At 46.4% G+C, this 26,423-nt stretch overlaps 1 protein-coding gene across 1 annotated transcript in view; it reads left to right on the forward strand.

The window, feature by feature from the left end:
• The first annotated feature begins 385 nt into the window (after positions 1–385).
• btbd3b (BTB (POZ) domain containing 3b) overlaps positions 386–26,423 on the forward strand; it is a 50,848-nt gene continuing 24,810 nt past the window's right edge. Inside the window, exon 1 of the mRNA XM_067989455.1 lies at positions 386–465. The gene's annotated coding sequence lies outside the window, so the exon portion shown is untranslated. The remainder of the gene's footprint in view (positions 466–26,423) is intronic.

Genomic DNA, 26,423 nt, shown 5'->3' on the forward strand with positions numbered 1-26,423 from the left:
GTCTCTCTCTCCCCCAACCCATGGGAGGTGTGTGTCTCTCTCTCTCCCCCAACCCATGGGAGGTGTGTGTCTCTCTCTCTCCCCCAACCCATGGGAGGTGTGTCTCTCTCTCTCCCCCAACCCATGGGAGGTGTGTGTCTCTCTCTCCCCCAACCCATGGGAGGTGTTTCTCTCTCTCCCCCAACCCATGGGAGGTGTGTGTCTCTCTCTCCCCCAACCCATGGGAGGTGTGTTTCTCTCTCTCCCCCAACCCATGGGAGGTGTGTCTCTCTCTCTCCCCCAACCCATGGGAGGTGTCTCTCCCTCCTCCCTCCCACCCCTCCCCTCCCTTCAACCCGGCTCTTCCACCCCTTCCGCCCCTCATTGCTTTCAACAAGAGCTTTTAAGGATGATGGCTCGGACTGGACGGAGCGCTCCCTGACTGGAGTTCACCCCCACCCCCGGCTTCCCCGCAACGGTGAGCAGGTCAGTGATCCAGCGGAGCGGAGTCTCCGCATCCCACCCATGGGGAGCGGCAGCACTTAGACCGGAGAGTGGGAATCCAGAGACTCTGGAGGGGAAATTCCTGGAAGCGATTCCGCCCTTAATTGCATTTTTTAATTCTTTGTGTGTGTGTGTGTGTGGAATCATCTTAAAGACGGATTTTAAATACATTTAGTAAATGGGCAAAGATCCAGAGTTCAGTTCTTGAGGAGGAGTGCGAGGTGCTGTGTTCCCATTTTATTGGGGTCTGTAATTGTCCCGTAAGAGTTTAATTTAGGGGAAAAGAAAGTTTTGTGATTGTTTTTCCTCCCCTTGTTTGTTTTGCCCTGTCCCGGCAACGGGATCTCTCCCAACAGTTTGAGCAGAGTTTGGTGCTGAAACACCCCGTTATGTTCAGTTTATGGTACTGCCCGCAGTTCCATCTCTGGCTCTCTCTCTCTCTCTCTCCCTCTCTGTGGCGTCTGGCTGAAACCACAGGAAAGGGCTGCTCGCTGTATATAATCCCAGCCCTCCAGTGGGGACACAATGGCATCTTGTAATAAGTCAGCCTCCACTCTTTCTGGGTGATGCCGGACCTGATATCAACAGGGGTTTGGTTTAATGCAGGGACAAACAGCTGGGAGAATCATCAATTCGTGTACTTAGGAAAAGTTAGACTGGAAGAAAGTTGGGTCTCACCAGAGTTTAGTTTAAAGTTAGTGTTTTGCAAGTCAGGAAAGTGATCCGACCGATTTGAGAAATTGCAACATCTCAATGTAACTTCAGGTTTTATCATTATTTAAGTAGTTTACAACTCCCAACTGTAAAATGGTGTTCAACTATAAGTTCGCTTAGATCTTTGCAGATTTGTTTTTGTCGAATTAACATGGGGGCTTCATAGCTTGATGCAGCACACGGGAGTGCTAGGTTTTTGTTTGCATATCAGTTAATGTTGTAGGCATGTGATCTTTTATTGAAACATAAAAGATCCTGAGGGGACTTGAAGGGGTAGATGCTGAGACCCTTGTGGGAGAGACTAGAACTAGGGGCCGCAGTTTAAAAATAAGGGGTCTCCCATTTAAGACGGAGATGAGGAGAATTTTTTTCTCTCAGAGGGTGGTGAGTCTGTGGAACTCCCTTCCCCAGAGAGCGGTGGAGGCATGGTCATTGAATATTTTTAAGGCTGAGTTAGATAGATTCCTGATTAACAGGGGAGTCAAAGGTTATAGTAGGTAGACGAGAAAGTAGGGCTGAGGTCACAATCAGATCAGCCATGATCTTATCAAATGGCAGAGCAGGCTCGAGGGGCCAAATGGCCTACTCCTGCTCTTAATTCATATGTATGTATGTACACAAAATAACATGCGACCAGAGACAACCGTTGTGTGTGTATATATATATATAAAAAGAGAGAATGCTGGAAATACAAAGTAGGTCCATCACATTCTGAGAGAAATTAATGTTTCTGGTTGAGCCTTTTCATCAGAACTGATAAAACAACATAAATATGTTGTCCCATTTTCCTTTGAGTTCTGGCAAAGCAGCCCTGAAATTCCTTGGACTTGACAATATTAACTGGGTGGGCAGAGGGGGAGTTCGAGGCAAGGCCCAGTTATGGCGATGCAAGGGTCTACGGCCATTTTTTGGGGCCCATTCAGAATTCCGACAGAAGTGGGGCAGGTCCACTTTTTCATGTCCACCTCCTTCCATGCAGATATCACAGAAAGAGGCAGGGCTGGCCCGATGACAATATCTACCAGAAATCCCACCAGTCCCCCCTCCTTTGTCCCAAAGCAATGCACTCACGAAGCAAGTGAAAAGCTTGCCAGGACCCGATTCTGACGCAAGTGGGTCTTTTTTTTTTATATAGGCTGGTTTCTCCGTGGCAATCAGTTGCCGCGCTAAGGCAAACACCTCAGTTGTGCTGGAAGTGGTGCAGGTGCCTGCCCAGAATATGCCCAAGACCCTGATCCTGGGATTTCAGACGGGGTCAGGGTGCAATTATGGAATGGGTGGAAGTTCTGCAGCTCCCCAGGAGAGTGCCCCATTGTCTAGGTTTGGATCAACCTTTCTCCTTTTCAGATCCTGAAGGACCTGCTGTGTATGCCCAGCATTTTCTGGTTGTATTTCAGACTTTCAGTATTCACAGTTTCTGTCTCTACCTAAGAGACAGAGGTCTCAAAATTTGAACTTAATGTTTGGTGGGAGCACAGAGAGAAATTTATGAATTGAGAGCTCTTTTAGGTATTCCTGTTCTGTGTCTCTGGTCACTCCGCAATGCTTTGCAAGAGCTTGAGCTGCAGCAAGGATTTTTTTCCAAAATTAAAGCACGTGACGTTCATCTGTAACATGTGGATCTCCTACGGTCTTATTTCCAGTGAGTCGGAGGACATGGTACACAGAGGATATGGTGAGAATCAGCAAAATTGATGGTCGAAGTGATTTTCTGATTGGCTTAGAAAAGTGTGACATTTTTTTGCTACATGTGCTGTTACAGTTCAGACTTTCTGCAGTAGCTTTACTTGTGCAAATGGCTTGACGTAAGTTTCCATTAGCAGACTGTGTCTCCTTTAAACTGAAACCTGAGTCTTTTATTCTCTGGTGCACTAAGCTGGTGTAGCCCAGGTCCAACAATCAACCCCTGTTATGTTAAATTGTTTACTGAAGAACTTTTGTCAATTTGGAAGACTAAATACTTACACTGTAAGACCACTTTATTAAGGCTAAGCCACTGTCCAGATTTATTTACAAGTAAAATGATTCACAGAAACAAACACATCAGCAAGATACACATGATCAGATATTATATATCATATATGTACGTTATACTGTGATGACTTTTAAAACAGCAAGTAGCTCACTCAGCACCTTCTGGAAAACTCTTGAAAAGACACATACACCTACCTTGAGCTCATCCAGAATTCTGCTGCCCGTATCCTAACTTGCACCTAGTCCCGCCCACCCATCACTAACCCTAACCTTAAGTCGCTCCTTAAAACCTACCTCTTTGACCAAGCTTTTGGTCACCTGTCCTAATATCTCCTTATGCGGCTCGGTGTCAGTTTTTGTCTGATAACAAAGCGCCTTGGGACAATTTGCTACGTTAAAGGTGCCATGTAAATGCAAGCTGTTGTTGATATGGTACAAGACTTGCAGCCCAACGGTTCATTTTAAATTCCACCCTGGCAAGTTCAATAAATCTGGTCATTTGTGGGCTGGTATCAGAAAAAATAACCATGTAAAGCTCCAGTTGGATTGTCGTAAAATCCCAACTGGTTCACCTATGTCCTTCAGTGGCGTGACCCCTGTCAACCCTTACCCGGTCTGGCCTAAATGTGACTGTAGTTCCGATGATGTGGTTGACTCTTAATGCCCTCTGAACTGGTCTAACAAGCCATTCAACTGTAAAAACAATCACTATCAAAATGAAGGCCCACAACCACCTCGGGGCAACAAGAGATGAGCAATAAATGTGACCGTACCGCATTCTGAGAACAAAGTTTAAAAATCTCAGAAGGGGGACTAGAATTGGTCTCAAGGACTAGAGATGGGAAATATCAGTCAGGGTCCTTTGGCTATCCAGTTACTCCTTCTGGAAGGTTGATGTTAGCAGAGGGCAGGATCAAGCTTGGCTGCCATGATCTAGTAGTCAGATAGTCTACCAATCTCCTCCGTCTAAGCTTATAGATGAAGAATGGCCATTTGGACGAGGTGCTAGAGGGCAGCCAATGCATCTGGAACTATACCTTCAGGGGAGGAGAGGAAAAAATTGAGGGGGGGGCGGGGTGGTGGTGGTGAGAAACCTAAAAGGAGTGTACTCCAAGGGAAATAAAACCATGACAAAGAAGTTCTTCCTGTAATGATCCTTGTTGTCTGGTTGAGTTTGGTAAAGTAGTCTCAATACTTGAAACAGCCAGAAACCACCTGTACCACAAAAGTCACCGTAACCTCAAATGGGAACTCTTCAAGTTGCAGCAGACATATTTCACGCAATCCAGACCTTCCCCAGTTTGGCTGATGGCTGCACGGATTTGATATCGTTAATACAAAGTACGTGCGAGTTGTTCTGATGAATTCACTGTGCAGCAGACAAACCTTTTTATGAACAGATTCCAAACTACTTCATCCAAATTGTGGGTCCCTTTAAGGTGGGTGGAAATGTGCTTTCCTGCTATTTTAAGGACTTCCTGTTATTAGTGCTGTTGTCAGTAAGCACCACTTCGTCACGCAAAGGATCAAGGGGCAGTTGGAAGCATGAAGTAATCAGTGCCTCCATACTCCAACCTTTTGTTAGCCAAATGTTGGGACTGCAGTGTGGTTTACTGTTTTATGTAAATACAGGCCTGAATTACAAGTTACAGGGTCTGTGAAACAAACTAAAGATCCTAGTGGTGTAAGGTTTGCTGCTATCTTGCTGTTGGCATCTTTGAGACCCATTGATTGAGGGGTGGGGAAGAGAGTTTATGATATTTTGAGCTTGTATAATGAGTTGTATCTAACTTGTACAGTGTTTTCCTAGAGTAGAACCACATTTTCTAGTGGTACTGGAGTTACAAGTACCACTAGAAATTAGATTGGAAATTTGCTAATGTCACTCCATTATTTAAGAAGGGCGGGAGAGGGAAATCAGGTAACTACAGGCCTATCAGTTTAACATCAGTTGTGGGGAAGCTACTGGAATCTGTCATTAATGACTGAGCACTTGAACAAATATGAGCTGACCAGAGAGAGCCAGCATGGCTTTGTTAAGGGCAAGTCATGTCTGGCTAATCCAGTTGAATCTTTTGAAGAGGTCACTAATAAGATAATAAGGGAGTGTCTATGGATTTTACCCATATGTAAAAATCAAGCTATATATAGTATTTTTAAATTCCTTATTTAGGATTATCCATATAAATCCCCTGGGACTTTCGCTTTTCAGACTGTCTTCTTTTGTTCTAGTGTTAGACAGAGGAGAATCTGCATTCAAATATACTTACATGTCCATAAGCAGAGCTGTGGCATCAACAACTGAAAAGATTCGGTTAGATTGTAACAAAATTTAGAAAGTGAATTCCTCTTATCAAACAGTGGAATTTTTAATGAGCATGGTGCAAAATCTACTTTGTACAAGAGTAAATTTGCAAAATGATTTAAAAACCCCAAAGGCAGCACCAGCACAAGGTGAAAGTGTAGCATTAAGATGCAGTCACCAAAGAAAGCAAACTGATTCTGACCTCTTATGAAGTCCTATGTTTTTAAAAATTGATCACTTTTACAGACCTGTGTTTTCTTACAACAATCTTTTGGCTTTTTTGTTACACATTGCACTCTAACCCTTTACTTGGTTTTGTGAAGAATTACCTCTAATTTCCCATTGCTACCTATTGATCGCAATAAATAACCCCATGTCGTTATAGCATGAGTTAGACCTAACTCCGAGGCCCCTCTAAACTGCCCCAACACTATGGTCCCGATACTTACGGGGAGGGTGCGGGGGAGTGCGGTAGCGCGGGGGATATCTGGCAAGGCTGGGGACGGGGAGGCTGTGCCGTTCTTAACGGAAATATTAGCATATTGTAGGGCCGCCTCCTGCCCCGCAGCTGGGCAAATTGACAGTCTGGCCAGCGGGCGGGAGGACTAATGGCGGGAGGGCCACAGCAGGGGACCCCTGAGGGCGGTCCCCGGAACTGGGAAGGGACCATCAGCTCCGGGCCGCGCTCGGGAAGGGCCGGAGGGAGGCCGAAGGCTTCCTTGAGAGGCCTGAGGGGAGAGCTCTCCTGTTCCTCCTGGCCCACAGGGAGTAATAAAGAGCCACTTGCCTTGGGAAGCCAGCAACTCCCGCCACGGATCAGCTGCCAGGAATCCCACAGCTCGGGCCTCCCTCTCGCTTACGGCGAAATTTAAGTTGCGTCACCGACGATGTCATCAGGCTGCAACTTTAGAATGTTAGTTAGGCCCCCCGGTCTGCCTTTTGCGGGAGCCTCGTCAATGGCCTGATTTCTGCACGTTAAAACTTAAAGGGGCGGGAATGGGATCAGATTGCCCGCTCCTGGTATTTTAACCTCTCCCACCCATTGGATGGGGGAGGGTGGTTAAAATCGAGACCTGTAGCTTCAGCATTGAGTTCTAAACAGTACCCTGTATTACAAGTGTGAGAACTCAATGACTACCACCAAGGTATCCTAACGATCTTGAGTTTGGCCAATTAGTGGCAGATTGCGCATAATTTAATTTTTATGTACATTGGGAACTGCACAGAAATTGTCCGAAGTATTTATTCTCTCGGGCTCTTTGGAGATTTTGAAGAGGATTGGATTGTGGGTACCTGGTGAAAAAATAGCTAAAAGCATTGTGCTATCCAATTAGAAATCTCTTACGGACAAGCTTATAATTACAAGAGTAAGGCAGAGCATCAAAGAGCACTTTTGTATGAATAAACTAAATAATGCTGCATTAGCCTATTGTCTGATGCACTATACAAGTGATAACCAATACCCTAGTGAATTTTAAGGTCATCCAATCACATGGCTTTGATGTCATCTGAACCCTCTGATTGGATTACTGCCTTGTAATTAATTCTCTTGCAGGTTTTCATTATTTTCTTTAGGGGGCAGAAATATCTCGGTCCACACACAATGTTGCTAAAAGTACATACATCAGCCACGTAATTATGTATGCAGGACATAGCATTTCCCTGTAATTAGCTGGAGATTATTTCTTGCCAAACCTGTAGTAGCCTTGGCAAGGCATCAGACTTCAACTGCATTTGGTGGAGAACGGAAATGCCTTCCGTACAATCATGCACAGGTTTTCTTTTTAAACAACGCTGAGTTTCATGATCGAAATCCCATCTTGAAGGTCGTATGACTCTTAAATTCTCCAACCTTTTTAGATAGCGACTGCAGTTAATTGAGAGCAAATGGAGAGTTGAGCGAAATAGTAAACAGTGATGTCAGGTTACCTGTATACACACATGGAGGGGGCGGTTGGGGAGAGGGGATGTTTGGGGGTGGGGTGGGGTAGATACTTGTACAGAAGCAAAGCAGCAATGTGGTCATTTTAGTGTGTAACATTAATTATGTCCCATGACTAGGTCTTTTGCTTACCTCAATTACCACAGCACATCTGGTGAAATGTGCTGCATTATCACTGCATCTACTAAAGGTGTTCAGCCTTACAAATAAATGCTTTTCTTCATCTATAATGATCAGGAGGATTACCTTGGTTGACTCCTATCTAAGCACTAATACCATTGTCTTGTTTATCAGGATTTACTAGAGTTTTCTGTACGTACTTATGATTCATGCAAATTGGAGATGGAGGCTGATTTCAAGCTTTAAGAAATTAGGCATTATCAGTAATGCTGAAAGACTGTGCACATGGATTGGGTTTACTGAGTGACAGTCTTACTCTGTTAAAATGGTTCACTTTGACTCTTTTAGTATTTATCGAAGTAAAAGATAATGGAGAGAAGGGATGTTTTCCATCTTTTTACATCCAGTGCCTGTCGCTGGTTAAATACAGATAGAGTTGGATCATAGAATAGAATCATAGAGTGGTACAGCACAGAAGGAGGCCATTCGGCCCATCTTGCCTGTGCCGGCTCTTTGAAAGAGCTTTCCAACCAGTTCTATTCCCCCCTTACCCTTTCCCCATAGCCCTGCAAATTTTTCCAATTCAAGTATTTATCCAGTTCCAGTGTAAAAGTTACTCTGTCCCAACAGTGTGCTCTAACTCCAACCTCTCCCTGTGGAGCATTACAGCCATCATTTCAGACTAAAACTTTAGTATCAAAATATTGGCGCTTTTGTACTTTGTTCATGGTAACTCAAACTCATTCCACAGAACAACTGAAGTAGAGGAATTGAAATTCCGTCAGTCTGTATTAGACCTGAATCGAAGTTCCAGTGTTCTATCTACCAAACACCCAATCCCACTTTTGAAACTGTTGATTCTATTCACACACAAGTCTGTTGCACTGGTAGTAAATAATTTACTGTTGTATTTGCAGAGTGGCTGTGTTATAATGCTTGATGCCTGCCCAGTGGTACTGATGCCCTTTCCCATGTCTGCGTGCCCTTGTGATGAAGCAGGAGGCGTGGCTCCCAAAGGCTGGCTGTGCAAACAAACCCAGACCAGTCCTTACAATTGTGGGAGTGTCTATTGACACCACTGTGTCAGCCAATGAGTTGGAGGTGGGGCGGGGCTCACGACAGGACTCACAGCAAACAGTCTATCTTACAGCAAAGTTTATTTACTCAGCAAACTGCAAAACTAACAAAGTCTATTTACAGAGTCCATTTAAAAAGAGTCTCTACCAACTACAGCAAACAGAACTCATGACCGAAACTGCAGCAACTTCTCCCGATAAAAGCAGGGTGATTTCTCCAGCAAAATGCAGTGAGTGGAGGATAGTTACATAATACAAATTATGTGGGTAAAATCAATCCCAGTCACTTACAGCAGTGTGGTCTCCAGACGTGATTGACGAGGGAATTACCCAATCATCTCCATGCAGGTCGGGAATAGTGGTGTCCGTACGGGCTTGTAATTGTCTGAGAGGAGGTCGGGATTCCACGAGGAAATATTCAGATTGACTCTTAAAATGCCCGTTGCTCGTGCTTTCTTTTGAGAGGATAGGGCAGGGGAGTCGGTCTAGCTGGATTGCTCTTGCATAGAGCTGACGCGGACTCAGTGGGCCGAATGACCACCTTCCGTGCTGTAACCTTTCTGTAATTCTATGACCAGGGCACCAACATTATAGAACAACAGTTTAGAACTTAATTTTGTATTTCAAAGTGTTGTGAACTGATATGATATGTGGTCCCATACCACTGATTTAATTCAGCTTCTACAATTTACTCCTTCATAGTATGTCCTTTTATACCAAAAACACCCATAATTTCCCTTATTCCATGATTTACTCCATCAATAAGGACAAAGGGATATTTTTATAAAACTTTTCCATTCAAGATGGTTATGTTTTTTTTATTCATTCTTGGGATGTGGGCGTCGCTGGCGAGGCCGGCATTTATTGCCCATCCCTAATTGCCCTTGAGAAGGTGGTGGTGAGCCGCCTTCTTGAACCGCTGCAGTCCGTCTGGTGAAGGTTCTCCCACAATGCTGTTAGGAAGGGAGCTCCAGGATTTTGACCCAGCAACGATGAAGGAAAGGCAATATATTTCCAAGTTGGGATGGTGTGTGACTTGGAGGGGAACAGCAGGTGGTGTTGTTCCCATGTACCTGATGCCCTTGTCCTTCTAGGTGGTAGAGGTCGCGAGTTTGGGAGGTGCTGTCGAAGAAGCCTTGGCGAGTTGCTGCACTGCATACTGTGGATGGAACACACTGCAGCCACTGTGCGCCGCTGGTGAAGGGAGTGAATGTTTAGGGTGGTGGATGGGGTGCCAATCAAGTGGGCTGCTTTGTCCTGGATGGTGTCGAGCTTCTTGAGTGTTGTTAGAGCTGCACTCATCCAGGCAAGTGGAGAGTATTCCATCACACTCCTGACTTGTGCCTTGTAGATGGTGGAAAAGCTTTGGGGAGTCAGGAGGTGAGTCACTCGCCGCAGAATACCCAGCCTCTGACCTGCTCTTGTAGCCATAGTATTTATATGGCTGGTCCAGTTAAGTTTCTGGTCTATGGTGACCCTCAGGATGTTGATGGTGGGGGATTTGGCGATGGTAATGCCATTGAATGTCAAGGGGAGGTGGTTAGACTCTCTCTTGTTGGAGATGGTCATTGCCTGGCACTTGTCTGGCACAAATGTTACTTGCCACTTATGAGCCCAAGCCTGGATGTTGTCCAGGTCTTGGTGCATGCAGGCTCGGACTGCTTCATTATTTGAGGGGTTGCGAATGGAACTGAACACTGTGCAATCATCAGCAAACATCCCCATTTCTGACCTTATGATGGAGGGAAAGTCATTGATGAAGCAGCTGAAGATGGTTGGGCCTAGGACACTGCCCTGAGGAACTCCTGCAGCAATGTCCTGGGGCTGAGATGATTGGCCTCCAACAACCACTACCATCTTCCTTTGTGCTAGGTATGACTCCAGCCACTGGTGAGTTTTCCCCCTGATTCGCATTGACTTCAATTTTACTAGGGCTCTTTGTTGCCACACTCGGTCAAATGCTGCCTTTGATGTCAAGGGCAGTCACTCTCACCTCACCTCTGGAATTCAGCTCTTTTGTCCATGTTTGGACCAAGGCTGTAATGAGGTCCGGAGCCGAGTGGTCCTGGCAGAACCCAAGCTGAGCATCGGTGAGCAGGTTATTGGTGAGTAAGTGCCGCTTGATAGCACTGTCGACGACACCTTCCATCACTTTGCTGATGATTGAGAGTAGACTGATGGGGCGGTAATTGGCCGGATTGGATTTGTCCTGCTTTTTATGGACAGGACATACCTGGGCAATTTTCCACATTGTCGGATAGATGCCAGTGTTGTAGCTGTACTGGAACAGCTTGGCTAGAGGCGCGGCTAGTTCTGGAGCACAAGTCTTCAGCACTACAGCCGGGGTGTTGTCGGGGCCCATAGCCTTTGCTGTATCCAGTGCACTCAGCCGTTTCTTGATATCACGTGGAGTGAATCGAATTGGCTGAAGACTGGCTTCTGTGATGGTGGGGATATCGGGAGGAGGCCGAGATGAATCATCCACTCGGCACTTATTGTTGTGTTAATCACATAGGATGGAGCTTTAGCTCCTGAATCAACCCTAAACTGTTTTATTTTATAAAACGACCTTTTTTTTTTACAAATTCACTTTTGTACAACAGTATATTTTATAAAGATGTGAGTGTATTGTGCATAAAATATCTGTTAAAATGTGAAAAGTCAGTTTGACATTTCAGAAAATTGCACTTCATTTAATAAGCTCTAAATCTTGTATTAATTACAAACCCATCTACACCACTGTGACGTGACAGCACTACTCTTTAAAGAAATTGATTTCTGCCGGCTTTCTATAATATGTGAAATAACAGATGGCTGGGGACAAAATACTGAGGTGCAAACATGTCCTGTTGCGTTTGTGCCTTTTCATGCATCTGTGCATCAAACACATACAAGCCCCACACACTGGGGACTGTGCACAGTTCTGCACCATCCATTCGATAATATGCCAATGGAGTTCATTATTATTTTAATATCTAGGAGAATAGATGTACCAATTTTGAAAAGCTGTGTAGAGCACTGTGAAGACAAAGGATTAAAAATAGCAATTGTACATCGTTACAATTACTGAATTCTATAGGCATCCATTTCTAAACAACCCTTTTCCCTCCCACATTAGAAGGACCAAAACAAATTGCAGATTTTCTGACTTTTTTTCATATTTAAGATTACGATAAATCCAAAGCATCAGACATCATCTGCCATGCTTTCTTCTCCTGGCTAATTTTAACAAAACAGTGGACATATGTGAACAATGGTGCACCATTTATGAATGCGCTAATGGGCTATTTGTCTATGTTTAGTGGTGCTATAGTAACACCTACCTGCAGGTGCAGTGATGTCAGTCGCTCTCTTAAATGCTCTGAGATCCTACCTGTTACGGAAGTTGATTCCCACTGCCCTATATCCTCTAGTGTTGTCGAGGGACCCAGGATTGGAACAGTGAAACTCCCTTGAGTGCTGGACTGGATCACTGTGCCTGACACTTACATACGCCTTCAGTCTCTCTGAGAGCAGGCTGAGTTAACACTAGGTGGGACAGCGTTCGGTTCAATTCATTCTAATATAGATAAAACAGACACAACACTGAGTCTGACCAGAGGCACTTGGTGCTATCGGTATAACAACAACTTGCATTTATACAGCGCCTTTAATGTAGTAAAACGTCCCAAGGCGCTGTATAAATGCAAACAAAATTTGACACCGAGCCACATAAGGAGATATTAGGACAGATGACCAAAATATTGATCAAAGAGGTAGGTTTTAAGGAGTGCCTTAAAGGAGGGTAGAGAGGCAGAGAGATTTAGGGAGGGAATTCCAGAGCGTAGGGCCTGGACAGCTGAAGGCACGGCCGTCAATATTGGAGTGATGAAAATCGGGGATGCGCAAGAGGCCAGAATTGGAGGAGCGCGGAGATCTCGGAGGGTTGTGGGGCCAGAGGAGGTTACAGAGATAAGGAGGGGCGAGGCCATGGAGGGATTTGAAAACAAGGATGAGAATCCTTCAGTTTGTATACTAGTACAAAAATAAATAACGAGCGCACGTCTGCGAACCATCTTCAATGGGCCCTTTACTTCACAAAGGCGCAAACTTTCCCTGACCAAAGCAGAGCTTCTTTCCTTGCAGTCTGCTGCTGCCCACCTTTCTGGTGCCTGCCCTGATTTTTAAAAGCCTCTTTCCCTGACCCACAGAGATCAGGGAATTTCAACCTAACCCGCCCGGCAGGAAGCAGACAGGATCGGATCAGCCGTCCGTTTTACACCCCATCCATTGAGTTAAACGGAAAGTAAAATCAGGCGGCCTAAACGATCTCATCTGCTTCCCGCCGGATGGTTTGATTACAGTGACCTCCTCAGTCAATACCAACATGCTGAGTATCTTCCTGAACGACCAGACATTGCTAATAAATTTCCAATGGTTCACTCTCTGAAAGAAACCACTTCTCATCTCGCATGTTAATTACTATTCGTCTGCCTACAGAACCACAACTCAACATGGGGCTGTCCCAAGGAGCTAACACTTTTTAAACAAAGACTTGCATTTATAAAGCACTTTCCAGCACCTCAGCACATCCCAAAGCACTTTTCAGCCAATGAAGTGTAGTCACTGTTGTAATGTAGGAAATGCAGAAGCCAATTTGTTCACAGCAAGCTCCCATAAACAGCTATGTGATAATGACCAGATGTTGGTTGAATGATAAACATTGGCCAGTGTACTGGGGAGAACTCCCCTGCTCTTTTTCACAATAGTGCCATGGGATTGTTTAACTTCTACCTGCGAAGGCAGTTAGGGCCTTGGTTTAACATCTCATCTGAAAGACGGCACCTCCGGCAGTGCAGCACTGTCCTCGGTGCAGTGTCAGTCTAGATTTCATGCTCAAGTCTCTGGAGTGGGGCTATGAACCCTCAACCTTTTGACTCAGGGGCGAGAGCGCTGCCCGCTGAGCCAAGCTAACAGATCAATGTTAGGCAGCTTTTGCTCAGAACACATTTACATGGTTGATTAGGTGTCCCGACAATATAATTCACTTCATTTCACATTCCTACATTACAACAGTGGCTACACTTCAAAAAAGTAGTTAGTTGGCTGTAAAGCGCTTTGGGACGTCCTGCGGTCATGAAAGGCGCTATATAAACGCAAGTCTTTCTTTCATTATGCTCTGCACCACTGCGACCTCCTACCTTGGGACTATAATTTGTTTCACTTAAAATAGAATCTGGCCTATCTGATACTTGGTATTGGAATAATACCAGCTTAGCTGGCACTCCTGTGCAAGCTTAAGATTCTCCTGCACGTACTCAGCTAAGCAAGTTAGCGCACACTCCAATACATTTCTCTCCTCGTTCGGGGTCTTCCCTTTTTGATTAGCACGAATGGACTGTGCAGCTGTCATCTATTATTCAAAATTCAACAAGCTTGATTCTTAAGATACCTCCATATAAACAAATAATTGACTAGGCAATTTTTATCCCAGTCCTTAGGGTTCTGTTCTGGATATGAGTGCAGCGTACGAGTCAATGAGCAATTAATCCTCTCGATGGAGCCCATTCATCTCAGGATGAGATTGAGTGGATCAAAGATTTTTCTCTATTGTTGCCCTAAGTATGTAACTATCTGGAACATAAAACCAGGCCCCAAGAGCCAGATCCGCGTAAATATTTCGAACAGTCCGTCAGCCACAATGTCCGCAGCCATCGATATTATGGGGTCAGTCCATTGAACCAGAGCCAGCTCAGTTCCACCTACCCAGGCTCCCCCCGGTCGACTTGTATTCTGTAAGGAATCATGTGGGGAAACCCCCGCTTCCTTCCGGTTACGGTTACTGGCTTAGTACAAAGAGGAGAAGAGTCAATTCTCTCTTAACTCTCAATTCGCTTTATTCACGCCGTTAGATCATATACATATAGCTTATACGTCTGGTTAGATATAGACATGCAGTTTGTACCAGGTTATACAGTTTTATACCCAAACTAGGATCTAAACGCTATACGTCTGGTTAGATATGGACATGCAGTTTGTACCAGGTTATACAGTTTTATACCCAAACTAGGATCTAAACGCTATACGTCTGGTTAGATATGGACATGCAGTTTGTACCAGGTTATACAGTTTTATACCCAAACTAGGATCTAAACGCACACCCACTAGGTTTCTCTGACACTCCCTGAGTGGTCATAGAATATAAAGGATAATACCCGAAAAGGAGAGCTGACGCTGGCCAGGCGTTCCGTTCTCTCTCTCTCTCTCTCGACATCGTCTCTACGTCCCTGACGTAGGTTCTTCCACTTCCGCGATGGTTGGGCTCCGGAGTCTTCGCTCTGGCTCCACGCCCCAGATTCTTCATTCTTATTCCGAATCTTATCTCTTCAAGCTGTGCTGCCTCTCTCTCCTGTTGGTTTAGGCTTGCTCGCCTAGTCTGTGTCTTCTCCTCATTGGCTCTGTCCCAAGGACTTAGGTAGCATTACCTCATTACTCCTTTTCCAAATAAGGGCTTGTGTCTTATCACATCTCCTTTTGTCTTTCACAAAACTTAGCTAATTCAAACCGGTTCCAGCCAGCTCAGGCCAGCGACTGAACTCAGGTTACTTCAGTTCAAAAGTTGCTTTTGCCTGTGTGTCAGCAGTTTTGGAATAAACTCAGTAGTTCCTGCAGCCCCTGGCCAACACTCGAATGCTTCCCTATGGTTCAGCTTCACTGCAGCAGCAGAAATCACTTCACTGTACAACTTTGCCACCACCATTCAGGTTTAGGCTGTGCAATGGGATGCTCTGGCACACTGCAGACAGCACCTACCTCTGGTGTTGGTATTAGCATTGCCTCGGTCAGGCCTGACCCCAGCTAACTTCCCAAGCTGTGTCACCTTCATACTTTAATTCTTCCCCAACTATTGCATCCTGTTTAGTGCTCTCATGACACACAGCCTTTAGTTTAAACACGTCTAACTGGTACGTGTGATCTTTATCCTTTTTTTCTGCTGACATCTAAGTTCATGATCCAGGTGCCCTGAGCCCCGGTGCTCTTTTTTAAAAACTGCTGTTTGCTTTTGCTTAATTTATTTTCAGCCTGTTCAGTCTGCGAGTAATTTTAATCCAGTTTAGCTGCCCCTAATTGTGTTGATTCGGGACTGATCCCAATACTTTTATTCGTTCTCGCCACAAAGGGAACTTTTATAGGCAAGCCCACATTACCCACAATCTGAAACTTAACCGTATGCATTTAGTATGTAGGATACTGCACGCCACAGGGGAAAACCAATCCTGCCTTTTATTGTAAACTTGCTACTGATTTCATCCTCACTCCCCTCCCCCTACAGTCTATGACTGGTGGCACAGCCATCCGCCATCTTGTCCCACACGGTGTTAACCGTGGCTCAGTGGGCCGCACTCTCACCTCTCAGTCAGATTTCGTAGGTTCAAGTCCCGCCCCAGAGACGTGAGCACAAAATACTAGGCTGACGTTCCCAATGCACTGCTGAGGGAGTGCTGCACTGTTGGAGGTGCTATCTTTCAGCATAAACCGAGGCCCTATCCGCCCTCTCGGGGATGTAAAAGATCCCATGGCACTAATTTGAAGAAGAGCAGGGGAGTTCTCCCCAGTATTTATCCCTCAACATCATTTTATTTTCTCTTTCTTTTTCTTTCTCAATTCTCTCTAAACCCTTGCAGCTTGCTGCGTCTCTCCTCACCTTCAAAAGCCTCTGTATGACTGCACTTTCAGTCTCATTCCCCCACCTGTCCCCAATGTCTACTCAGGTATGATATCCAACTGTAAAATCCCTTCAGACTTTTTAGCTATGTTAAAGATGCTAGAGAAATGCTCGTTGATGCTGTTGTGGTCGTCGTCAATGGCGACCGCATGATCCATTCACACCTGAATCAAAACACCTTCAACAATTTGACGCAACTTGTCTTGACGGGAATTCAGGCATTTTTTTTTTATCATGCTTTTATATTATCTCTTAACATACGTGTAATCAAAATATTAACGTGCCCAAATACTTTGTGTCCTTCAAAGACACACCATGGCAATGCACCGGGGTTTGATTTTCCGGGCTGAGCGTAGAAGGCAGACATCATGGGGTTGCTCCTGCTTTGGGGAAGTGCTTATCCTGCCAGAGCCCTGTGGGGTCAGTCCCACCTGAATAATGCAGTGAGTCTCGAGCCCATGTGGGGCCTGACACTGGGAGGGAGGGGGGCAGCAAATCACGACAGCAGTTTTAAAGCATCTTGGAAAATATAACGGGAACAGAAACATTGTTGTCCTTTAAAAAAGACTTTAAATATTTAAATGTTGGCCTTTCTGTGACAAATTTCAGATCAGCCTCAGCTATCTTGTCAGGTACAGCAGCGTTGGCCATTCCCATAAGCAGTCCGAGCATCATTTTTTTTTATTCGTTCATGGGATGTGGGCGTCGCTGGCGAGGCCGGCATTTATTGCCCATCCCTAATTGCCCTTGAGAAGGTGGTGGTGAGCCGCCTTCTTGAACCGCTGCAGTCTGTGTGGTGAAGTTTCTCCCACAGTGCTGTTAGGAAGGGAGTTCCAGGATTTTGGCCCAGCGACGAAGAAGGAACGGCGATATATTTCCAATTCGGGGTGGTGTGTGACTTGGAGGGGAACGTGCAGGTGGTGTTGTTCCCATGTGCCTGCTGCTCTTGTCCTTCTAGGTGGTAGAGGTTGCGGGTTTGGGAGGTGCTGTCGAAGAAGCCTTGGCGAGTTGCTGCAGTGCATCCTGTGGATGGAACACACTGCAGCCACAGTGCGCCGGTGGTGAAGGGAGTGAATGTTTCGGGTGGTGGATGGGGTGCCAATCAAGCGGGCTGCTTTGTCCTGGATGGTGTCGAGCTTCTTGAGTGTTGTTGGAGCTGCACTCATCCAGGCAAGTGGAGAGTATTCCATCACACTCCTGATTTGTGCCTTGTAGATGGTGGAAAGGCTTTGGGGAGTCAGGAGGTGAGTCACTCGCCGCAGAATACCCAGCCTCTGACCTGTTCTTGTAGCCACACTATTTATATGGCTGGTCCAGTTAAGTTTCTGGTCAATGGTGAACCCTAGGATGTTGATGGTGGGGGATTCGGCGATGGTAATGCCGTTGAATGTCAAGGGGAGGTGGTTAGACTCTCTCTTGTTGGAGATGGTCATTGCCTGGCACTTGTCTGGCGCGAATGTTACTTGCCACTTATGAGCCCAAGCCTGGATGTTGTCCAGGTCTTGCTGCATGCGGGCTCGGACTGCTTCATTATCTGAGAGGTTGCGAATGCCAGTACTGCCCAATATCGAATTATAAGATTGCATGAGGGTTAAAATTAGGATCCCCCCCCCCCAACTTTGTGATCTGAACTACATATTCTGGGCCGTAGTGCAAATCGAGCGACAGTGAATCGGGGGCCCATTTTACACCGCCCGATTTCAGTGGAGAACAAAATTGGGCAGAGTGTAAAACGAGTTGGCGATTTGCTATCGCCCGTTTTCGCTACTGTCCAAGATAAGACTTCTATCCCTGTGTCTTTCACCTGTGATCTCATGTGCGCTTCCTCAATCTTTGTGTAACACTTCAGTGAGTCAAGGCCAGATATAAATCATTAAGCTGTTTTATTTTACTGATGGCAAGCAAAAGTACAGAGTAACAGGTTTCTTTGTCAGCCTCTGACCCTGACCTGCTCTGGGTTTCCCCTCCTTTGGACCCCTCCTTGCCTTGCACCATCATCCCTTTTGTCATTTAATCACTCCTGCCCTCCATCCTATCACAGACCTTCCCCTTTTGTTCTTTCCTTCCCCCTACACTCCCTTTCCCCGGCTCTATACTTGCTTCTAAACCATCAAATCTCTAACTTCTTCCAGTTAGGAACATAGGAACAGGAGTAGGCCATTCAGCCCCTCGTGCCTGCTCCGCCATTTGATAAGATCATGGCTGATCTGTGATCTAACTCCAAATACCTGCCTTTGGCCCATATCCCTTAATACCTTTGGTTGCCAAAAAGCTATCTATCTCACATTTAAATTTAGCAATTGAGCTAGTATCAATTGCCGTTTGCGGAAGAGAGTTCCAAACTTCTACCACCCTTTGTGTGTAGAAATGTTTTCTAATCTCACTCCTGAAAGGTCTGGCTCTAATTTTTAGACTGTGCCCCCTACTCCTAAAATCCCCAACCAGCGGAAATAGTTTCTCTCTATCCACCCTATCTGTTCCCCTTAATATCTTATAAACTTCGATCAAATCACCCTTTAACCTTCTAAACTCTAGAGAATACAACCCCAATTTGTGTAATCTCTCCTCGTAACTTAACCCTTGAAGTCTGGGTATCATTCTAGTAAACCTATGCTGCACTCCCTCCAAGGCCAATATGTCCTTCCGAAGGTGCGGTGCCCAGAACTGCTCACAGTACTCCAGGTGCGGTCTAACCAGGGTTTTGTATAGCTGCAGCATAACTTCTGCCCCCTTGTACTCTAGTCCTCTAGATATAAAGGCCAGCATTCCATTAGCCTTCTTGTTCTGACAGAAAGGTCATCGACCTGAAACGTCGACCCTGTTTCTCTCTCCGCAGATGCTGCCTGACCCGCTTAGTATTTTCCTGCATTTTCTGCTCTTATTTCAGATCTCCAGCACCCGCAGCATTTTGCTTTTTGTTTCATTGTTTAGAACTACTGTTTTAGACCGCCATTTAAAAACTAAACGGAAACTTTGAGAAATCATGGGTAATTTTTGTCACATTGGCTCTTTGTAATTTATCTGTGAAAAACGTAAGACATTTGTTCTAAGTTCTCGGATTGTGCGAGGCTGCAAAAAAAAAAATCTTACCTTTGATGAGACAACAAGTATTTTGGGCTGTTTGCCCGGCTGGTAGCTTGCAGTAAAATGGGTGGCAGCCAATTCTCCAGATTTTTTTTTTCTTTTGCTGCTGAATCCAAGTCCTTTTCAGTGTGGATTGTAATAGAATTTTACAATGGAAATATAAAGGGTCAATGTGAATTGCATTGTGTGCTCAGGTACTGTGGACTGTCTGGGCGTAGGGCTTTGTGATACATTGTCTGCAATGTAAACATGTTGTCGGTTATAAATTTTACATTTTTAAAAAAGAGTCCTGACCTGATACGCGAGCTAAGTAAACTACAGGGACACGAGTCCATCTGTAGAGGCTAAAACTACCTGCCTGCGATAGCATCTAATCTGATTGCATTCTCACCCGCACCATATGTCGCATGAACTATCAAGTTTTTGAAAAGCATATTCCAGGATACCATCCTTTCATGGCTGTGGCCCTTGAATTTAATATTTGAATTTAAATAGAGCCTTGTCTGCGTTCAACTTTTGCTGTGAGACGACTTAATCTGCATTGCTGTGGTCTCCGTCCTTTCCAAAGCGAGATCTTGAGGCGAGCTGATGAAACGCCACAGAACAGCCGAAAAGTTCGATCGCGGCTGAAAGGCGGTCGCGCGGGGTGCGCGCGGCACGGGCCTGCTCGCGAGGGCAACATGAAGTTCGTGCAGGCAGCTCGTTATAATGAATCGGGCGTGCAGCCAGTGCTACCCATGCTGCATGTTGGCCGTTAGCCTGTTTGGGGGCGGGAAATCAGACTGTACTGCTTAAAGGCAGCCAGCCCCTCGTAAAGTGGCTGGTGCACTCTGGCTGCAGACCGCAGGGAAACTTCACGAGTGGAGAAATGGCTGCAAGAGGTACGGAGAGAGGGCACCCAGGTTCTCTGATGCAGTGTTGGAGGCCCTGGTCCAGGAGGGATATCCTGTCCGCAGTAAGTCCCCAAGCAACGCCTCTGCCGCCAGCGGGAAGAGGTCATTGAGGAGGTTACTCCCAGAAGTTTAGCTCCCAGGATATGGCTGCAATGTAGAAAAAAGTTCAGTGACCTCGCCAGAGTTGTCAAGGTAAGAATCGTACCTCTCACCTCAACTACTCTCTCCTCACACCTCCACCACCTGCAGCCTCACTACTGACAATACTCCCCTCCTCCACTTCCCTTCACTCTCTTACAATCACTGCACCACACTTCACTGCACCTCCTACTCACACGCTCTGCACTTGCCACTCTCACCACTATTGCAACCCTCACATCTCCATTGCAACTATTGCACCATGGCAGGCACTTTCTCAAAACACCTCACAAGACTGTCACTAACAAACACATTCCCTTCTTTCTTGCAGGAGAAGGTCGCCCACAACTTCCAATGCTCTCCTGGCCGGCCTCCCATCTTCCACCTTCCATAAACTTGAGCTCTTCCAAAACTCTGCTGCCTGTATCCTAACTCGCACCAAGTCCTGTTCTCCCATCACCCCCTGTGCTCACTGACCTACATTGGCTCCCGGTCCAGCAACGCCTCGATTTTAAAATTCTCATCCTTGCTCTATAACCTCTCCAGCCCTACAACCCTCTGAGATCTCTGCACTCCTCCAATTCTTGCCTCTTGCATATCCCCGATTTAATCGTTCCACCATTGGCAGCCGTGCTTTCCACTGCCTAGACCCTAAGCTCCGGAATTCCCTCACTAAACCTCTCTACCTCTCTCTCCTCCTTTAAGACGCTCCTTAAAACCTACCTCTTTGACCAAGCTTTTGGTCACCTGTTCTAATATCTCCTTATGCGGCTCGGTGTCAAATTTTGTTTGATAATCGCTCCTGTGAAGTGCCTTGGGACCTTTTACTACGTTAAAGGCGCTATATAAATGCTTGTATGTTGTTGTTGAGGCAGCAGATGGCGAGCAGAGGAGGCCGGGCCCTCCTACACACCCTTTCCCCTCTGGAGGTAGACGTGCTGGCCATCACAGGTGGGGTGGGGGGGGCGGGGGGATGAGTCATGGCCGTGAAACGTGATAACACCACCGAGAACATCACATCTTATCCTCTTTTTCCCTTCTTACCTCCATCTCTCCCTACTCCCTCCATGACAAACTGCAGCTGCTTTCACCAGCCTCCCATCTCCCTCTCTCTCTCTGCTCTCCCTTCACACTAAAAGCTAACCCTTGTCCCTCTGAAAATATCGAGGCCCCTGGGCCACTTCAGGAAGAGGAGGGCAGCCTACCTGAAGATGCAACGTCACTCGATCTGATTGAGTCACTAAAGTATGGGTGGTGCCAAGTATCTGAGCTGGTGCTGGCAAGCACCACCCATACTTTAGTGACTAGGTTAGAGAAGGAGTCTTCACGTGGTGAATCACCAGCCACGAGTGTGCAGACACTAGGGCAGAGGGATAGGGCACCACAGGTGCCAGCCCGCCAGAGGGTGAGGTCATGTACCAGCTCCGGTGCAGAGGACTCAGCCGCCGACTTCGAGGGCACAGTTTACCAAAGAAGGCTGGTGAGCGTACACCAGGAAATGCGAGGTGCACTGGGCAGCCTGCTGGCGAGCTTCTGCACAATGGATCGGAGCATGGAGGAGTCCAGCTCCACCTTGTGTCGGGCCTCAGCGCAGAGCCTGGAGACCATTCTGTCCCACTCAGAGCAAGTGGTCAGCTTCATGAGCAATGCAGTGGCACCCACCTCGATGGAGCCTCTGTTGACAGCTCTCACAGCTTCCATGGAATTTCATACTGCTGCCATGGAAGCTCAGATGGCTGCCATCTTGGCTCTGAGGGTCAGCGTTGACGGGGTTTCCAGAGCATCACATCACCCCTGCACTCTGCTCTCACGTAGAGCCATTAAGAGTGCTGTCCCAGGAAAGTGACCTAGACTCCATGGGAGGGGCATCTGCTGTCCTCTCTCGGGATGAAAGCATGCCTGCTCCCCCAGCACCCACTCTGCCAGTGCCCTTCTTAGTGCCACACAGCCAGCTGGGCCAGACTGCCCCGGCTCCAGGCCGAGAGACTACAGGCTGTAGCCGAGCCCTCAAGGCAACCGCAGCCACTTGAAGTGTCCTCAATGGTAGCTCAGCAGCCTCCCACTTCCCGAGCTGTAGCCACTGGGAATGCACCTCATCGGAGCACCAGGATAGGGAAATGAGCACACAAGGCAGGCACTGAGGGTTGCACATTGGTGATTCTTAATTATTCCTGTTAACTAGTATAGACAGATGGAATAGAGTTGTTGGAATAATTATTTTTTCTGGATTTGGTGTTGGCGTTACTATTTGTAGTGAAGTGAGGGCAAGACCTGTTAATTGTATCCATAGGATTTATATCAATTAGTGTTAATTGTATTCAGGTGGTGGGGACTCTCTTGTATCAATTTACTCATCTAGGGGGTGGGGTGGGTGTAATGTTAATCTCTCTGAATAAAGGCTTGGAAGCAACTGAAGACCAGGCTCTAGTATTCTATTCTTCACCACCTGGCTATCCAATTTATTACAAGACCCACAAGGCTGGACTGAAGGAAGGTAATCGGATGGTGGTAGTAAGGACGGTGGTGATAAGGATTGCGGGATTGATGGCGTATTGGGGATGGGAGAGATGGTTCACTTGAAACGCTCTTGGATGAGTTGCTCTCTAAAAGCTCCGGCAGCGAGGGGCACTGGTGGTCGATGCTGCTCCTGCTCTTCCTCCTCTTTGTGCCGCTCCTCCTCATCCTCCTCCAGCACTTCTTGCTGCCCAGGTGGTGGTAAGAGCTGGTCCCTCAGTATGGTAAAGTTACGCAGCGCACGACCACAAATCTGGAGGACTGTACTGCAAAGCTCCTCCGGAATGGTCCAGGCAGCGGAAGCGTTGCTTGAACACGCCGACTGTCTGCTCGTTGATGTTTCTGGTGGCAGTGTGGCTCTCACTGTGGGCCTGCTGTACAGCCATGTCCGGGTTCCTGACAGGAGTCACGAGCCATGTCTGAAGGGGATGCCCCTTGTCGCTTTGTAGCAAGCCTGTGACCCGACGGCCTGGCTGGGAATAAAGGTGGCACAGAGGCCTGGCGTAGGATGAATGAATCACGACTGCTGCCAGGGAACCGGGCAGAGACCTGTACAATATGCTGCCTGTGGTCGCCATCAAGCTGGACATTCAGAGAGTGGAAACCCTTTCCATTGAGAAAGATGCCAGGAGGTGATGGGGAGCACGCAAGGCAACGTGGGTGCAGTCAATGGCACCTTGGACCCTGGGAAAGCCTGCGATATGGAGGAAGCCTAGTGCTCTCTCGCCCTGCTTTGCTCTGTCCATTGGGAAAAAGATGTAGCTGTTCCTCCCAGTGTAGGGAGCCTGAGTCGCCTCCCTGATACAACGGTGGAAGGCAAGCTAGGAGATGTCGCTGATGTCACCTGCTGCAGCCTGGAAGGAGCCTGAAGCATAAAATTTAAGAGCCATGGTGACCTTGACAGTCAGTGCTGCCCTGGTTTGGGGCTCCAGCTGTAGCTGGAGCAGGTGACATAGCTCAGTGACAGCCTCCTTGGTGAAGTGCAGACGCCTCACACATTTAAAAGTACTCCCTGAAGATCCGCTGTGGGTATGGTATCCTACGCAGTGCCCCCCTCCTCCTCCTGCTCTCTCCTGTCTTCATCGCTGCTCCCCCTCCTCCACCAGCCCCAAAGGCGGACCTACCAGGCCACCCATGACTGGAATAAGACTGTTTTGAAGGCGGACAAAAGGCAGTCCAGCATCAGCGAAAAGTTGTCAGAAATCAGTTGTGCAATGCAGAAAGCAGCCAAAAAAAAAAAGCCTAGAAGTTAACCCGCAGCTTAGGACAAACCAGCGACTAACCCGGATGGAGTGGATGAGCCCGTCAAATAGCACAGCTGCAGGGTCCTTGCTGCCAATTTGCACCAAACGTCAGGCGCTGGGGCGGACCAATTTCACAAAAGGGCCCTACAACAAGTGTAGGTACGGCGGTATTTAAATACCATTATGAGCGTTTTAAATGCTTGCAGCGCGCAACCTAGACGCCCACCGAGGAGCCTAATCCAATATGGGGGGCGGCGCACTTCCGGCCTGGACTGAGCGTCGCCCGCCATGTGGGACCCTTAGGCGCCCATTTTGCGCCATCAAATTACTAGGCTCATGTTTCCACACCTCGACTCAGAAAATGCAGCCGTACCTACACTTGTTGTAGGGCCCTTTTGTGAAATCAAATCAGGATACCAGCCGTCTCATGGTGAGGTTCAAAAATGTTTCAGTTTTATTTTTAGATGGGACCGTATCTTACAAAACATTAAAGGGTAAATCCCTTTTAGGCCCTATCCTGGATAATTTCTTCATCCATTGTGAGCCTTATCCTGGAGTAGTCGTTTAATTTGACATAGAGAAATACAAGTATGTAAAAAGGAAGAGAGTAGCAAAAGTAAACATGGGTCCCTTAGGGGCTGAGACAGGAGAAATTAGAATGGGGAATAAGGAAATGGCAGAGACGTTAAACAAATATTTTGTATCTGTCTTCACAGTAGAAGACACAAAAAACATACCAGAAATAGCAGGGAACCAAGGGTCTAATGAGAGTAAGGAACTTAAGGTAATTAATATTAGTAAAGAAAAAGTACTGGAGAAATTAATGGGATTAAAAGCCGACAAATCCCCTGGACCTGATGGCTTACATCTCAGGGTTCTAAAAAAGGTGGCTGCAGAGATAGTGGATGCATTGGTTGTGATCTTCCAAAATTCCCTAGATTCTAGAACGGTCCCAGTGGTTTGGAAGGTAGCAAATGTAACAATGCTATTCAAGAAAAGAGGGAGAAAGCAGGGAACTACAGGCCAATTAGTCTGACATCAGTCTCCGTGAAAATGCCGGAATCCATTATTAAGGACGTGGTAACAGGGCACTTAGAAAATCATAATATTGTTTTAATGAAAGGGAAATCGTGTTTGACAAATCTATTAGAGTTTTTTGAGGATGTAACTAGCAGGGTAGATAAAGAGGGACCAGTGGATGTAGTATATTTGGATTTTCAAAAGATATTCGATAAGGTGCCAGATCAAAGGTTGTTACACAAGATAAGGGCTCATGGGGTTGTGGGTGATTTATTAGCATGGATAGGGGATTGGTTAACGGACAGAAAACAGAGAGTAGGGATAAAAGGGTCATTTTCAGGGTGGCAGGCTGTAACTAGTGGGGTTCCTCAAGGATCAGTGATTGGGCCTCAGCTATTTACAATCTATATTAATGACTTAGATGAAGGGACCGAGTGTAATGTATCCAAGTTTGTTGACGATACAAAGCTAGGTAAGAAAGTAAGCTGTGTGGAGGACACAAAGAGTCTGCAAAGGGATATAGACAGGTTAAGTGAGTGGGCAAGATGGTGGCAGATGGAGTATAATGTGGGAAAATGTGAGGTTATTCACTTTGGTAGGAAGAATAGAAAAACAGAATATTTTTTAAATGGTGAGAAACTATTAAATGTTGGTGTTCAGAGGGATTTGGGTGTCCTTGTACACGAAACCCCCAGAAAGTTAACACGTAGGTACAGCAAGCAATTAGGAAGGCAAATGGAATGTTGGCCTTTATTGCAAGGGGGTTGGAGTACAAGAGTAAGGAAGTCTTGCTGCAATTGTACAGGGCTTTGGTGAGACCTCACTTGAGTACTGTGTACAGTTCTGGTCTCCTTATCTAAGGAAGGATATACTTGCCTTAGAGGCAGTGCAGCGAAGGTTCACTGGATTAATTCCTGGGATTAGAGGATTGTCCTTTGAGGAGAGATTGAATAGAATGGGCTTATACTCTCTGGAGTTTAGAATGAGAGACGATCTCGTTGAAACATATAAGATCCTGAGAGGGTTTGACAGGGTAGATGCCGAGAAGCTGTTTCCTCTGGCTGGAGAGTCTAGAACTAGGGGGCATAGTCTCAGGATAAAGGGTCAGCCATTTAGGACTGAGATGAGGAGAAATTTCTTCACTCAGAGGGTTGTGAATCTTTGGAATTCTCTACCCCAGAGGGCTGTGGATGCTAAGGCATTGAGTATAT

The sequence above is a fragment of the Heptranchias perlo genome, chromosome 8 (assembly GCF_035084215.1).
Source record: "Heptranchias perlo isolate sHepPer1 chromosome 8, sHepPer1.hap1, whole genome shotgun sequence".
NCBI lineage: Eukaryota > Metazoa > Chordata > Chondrichthyes > Hexanchiformes > Hexanchidae > Heptranchias > Heptranchias perlo.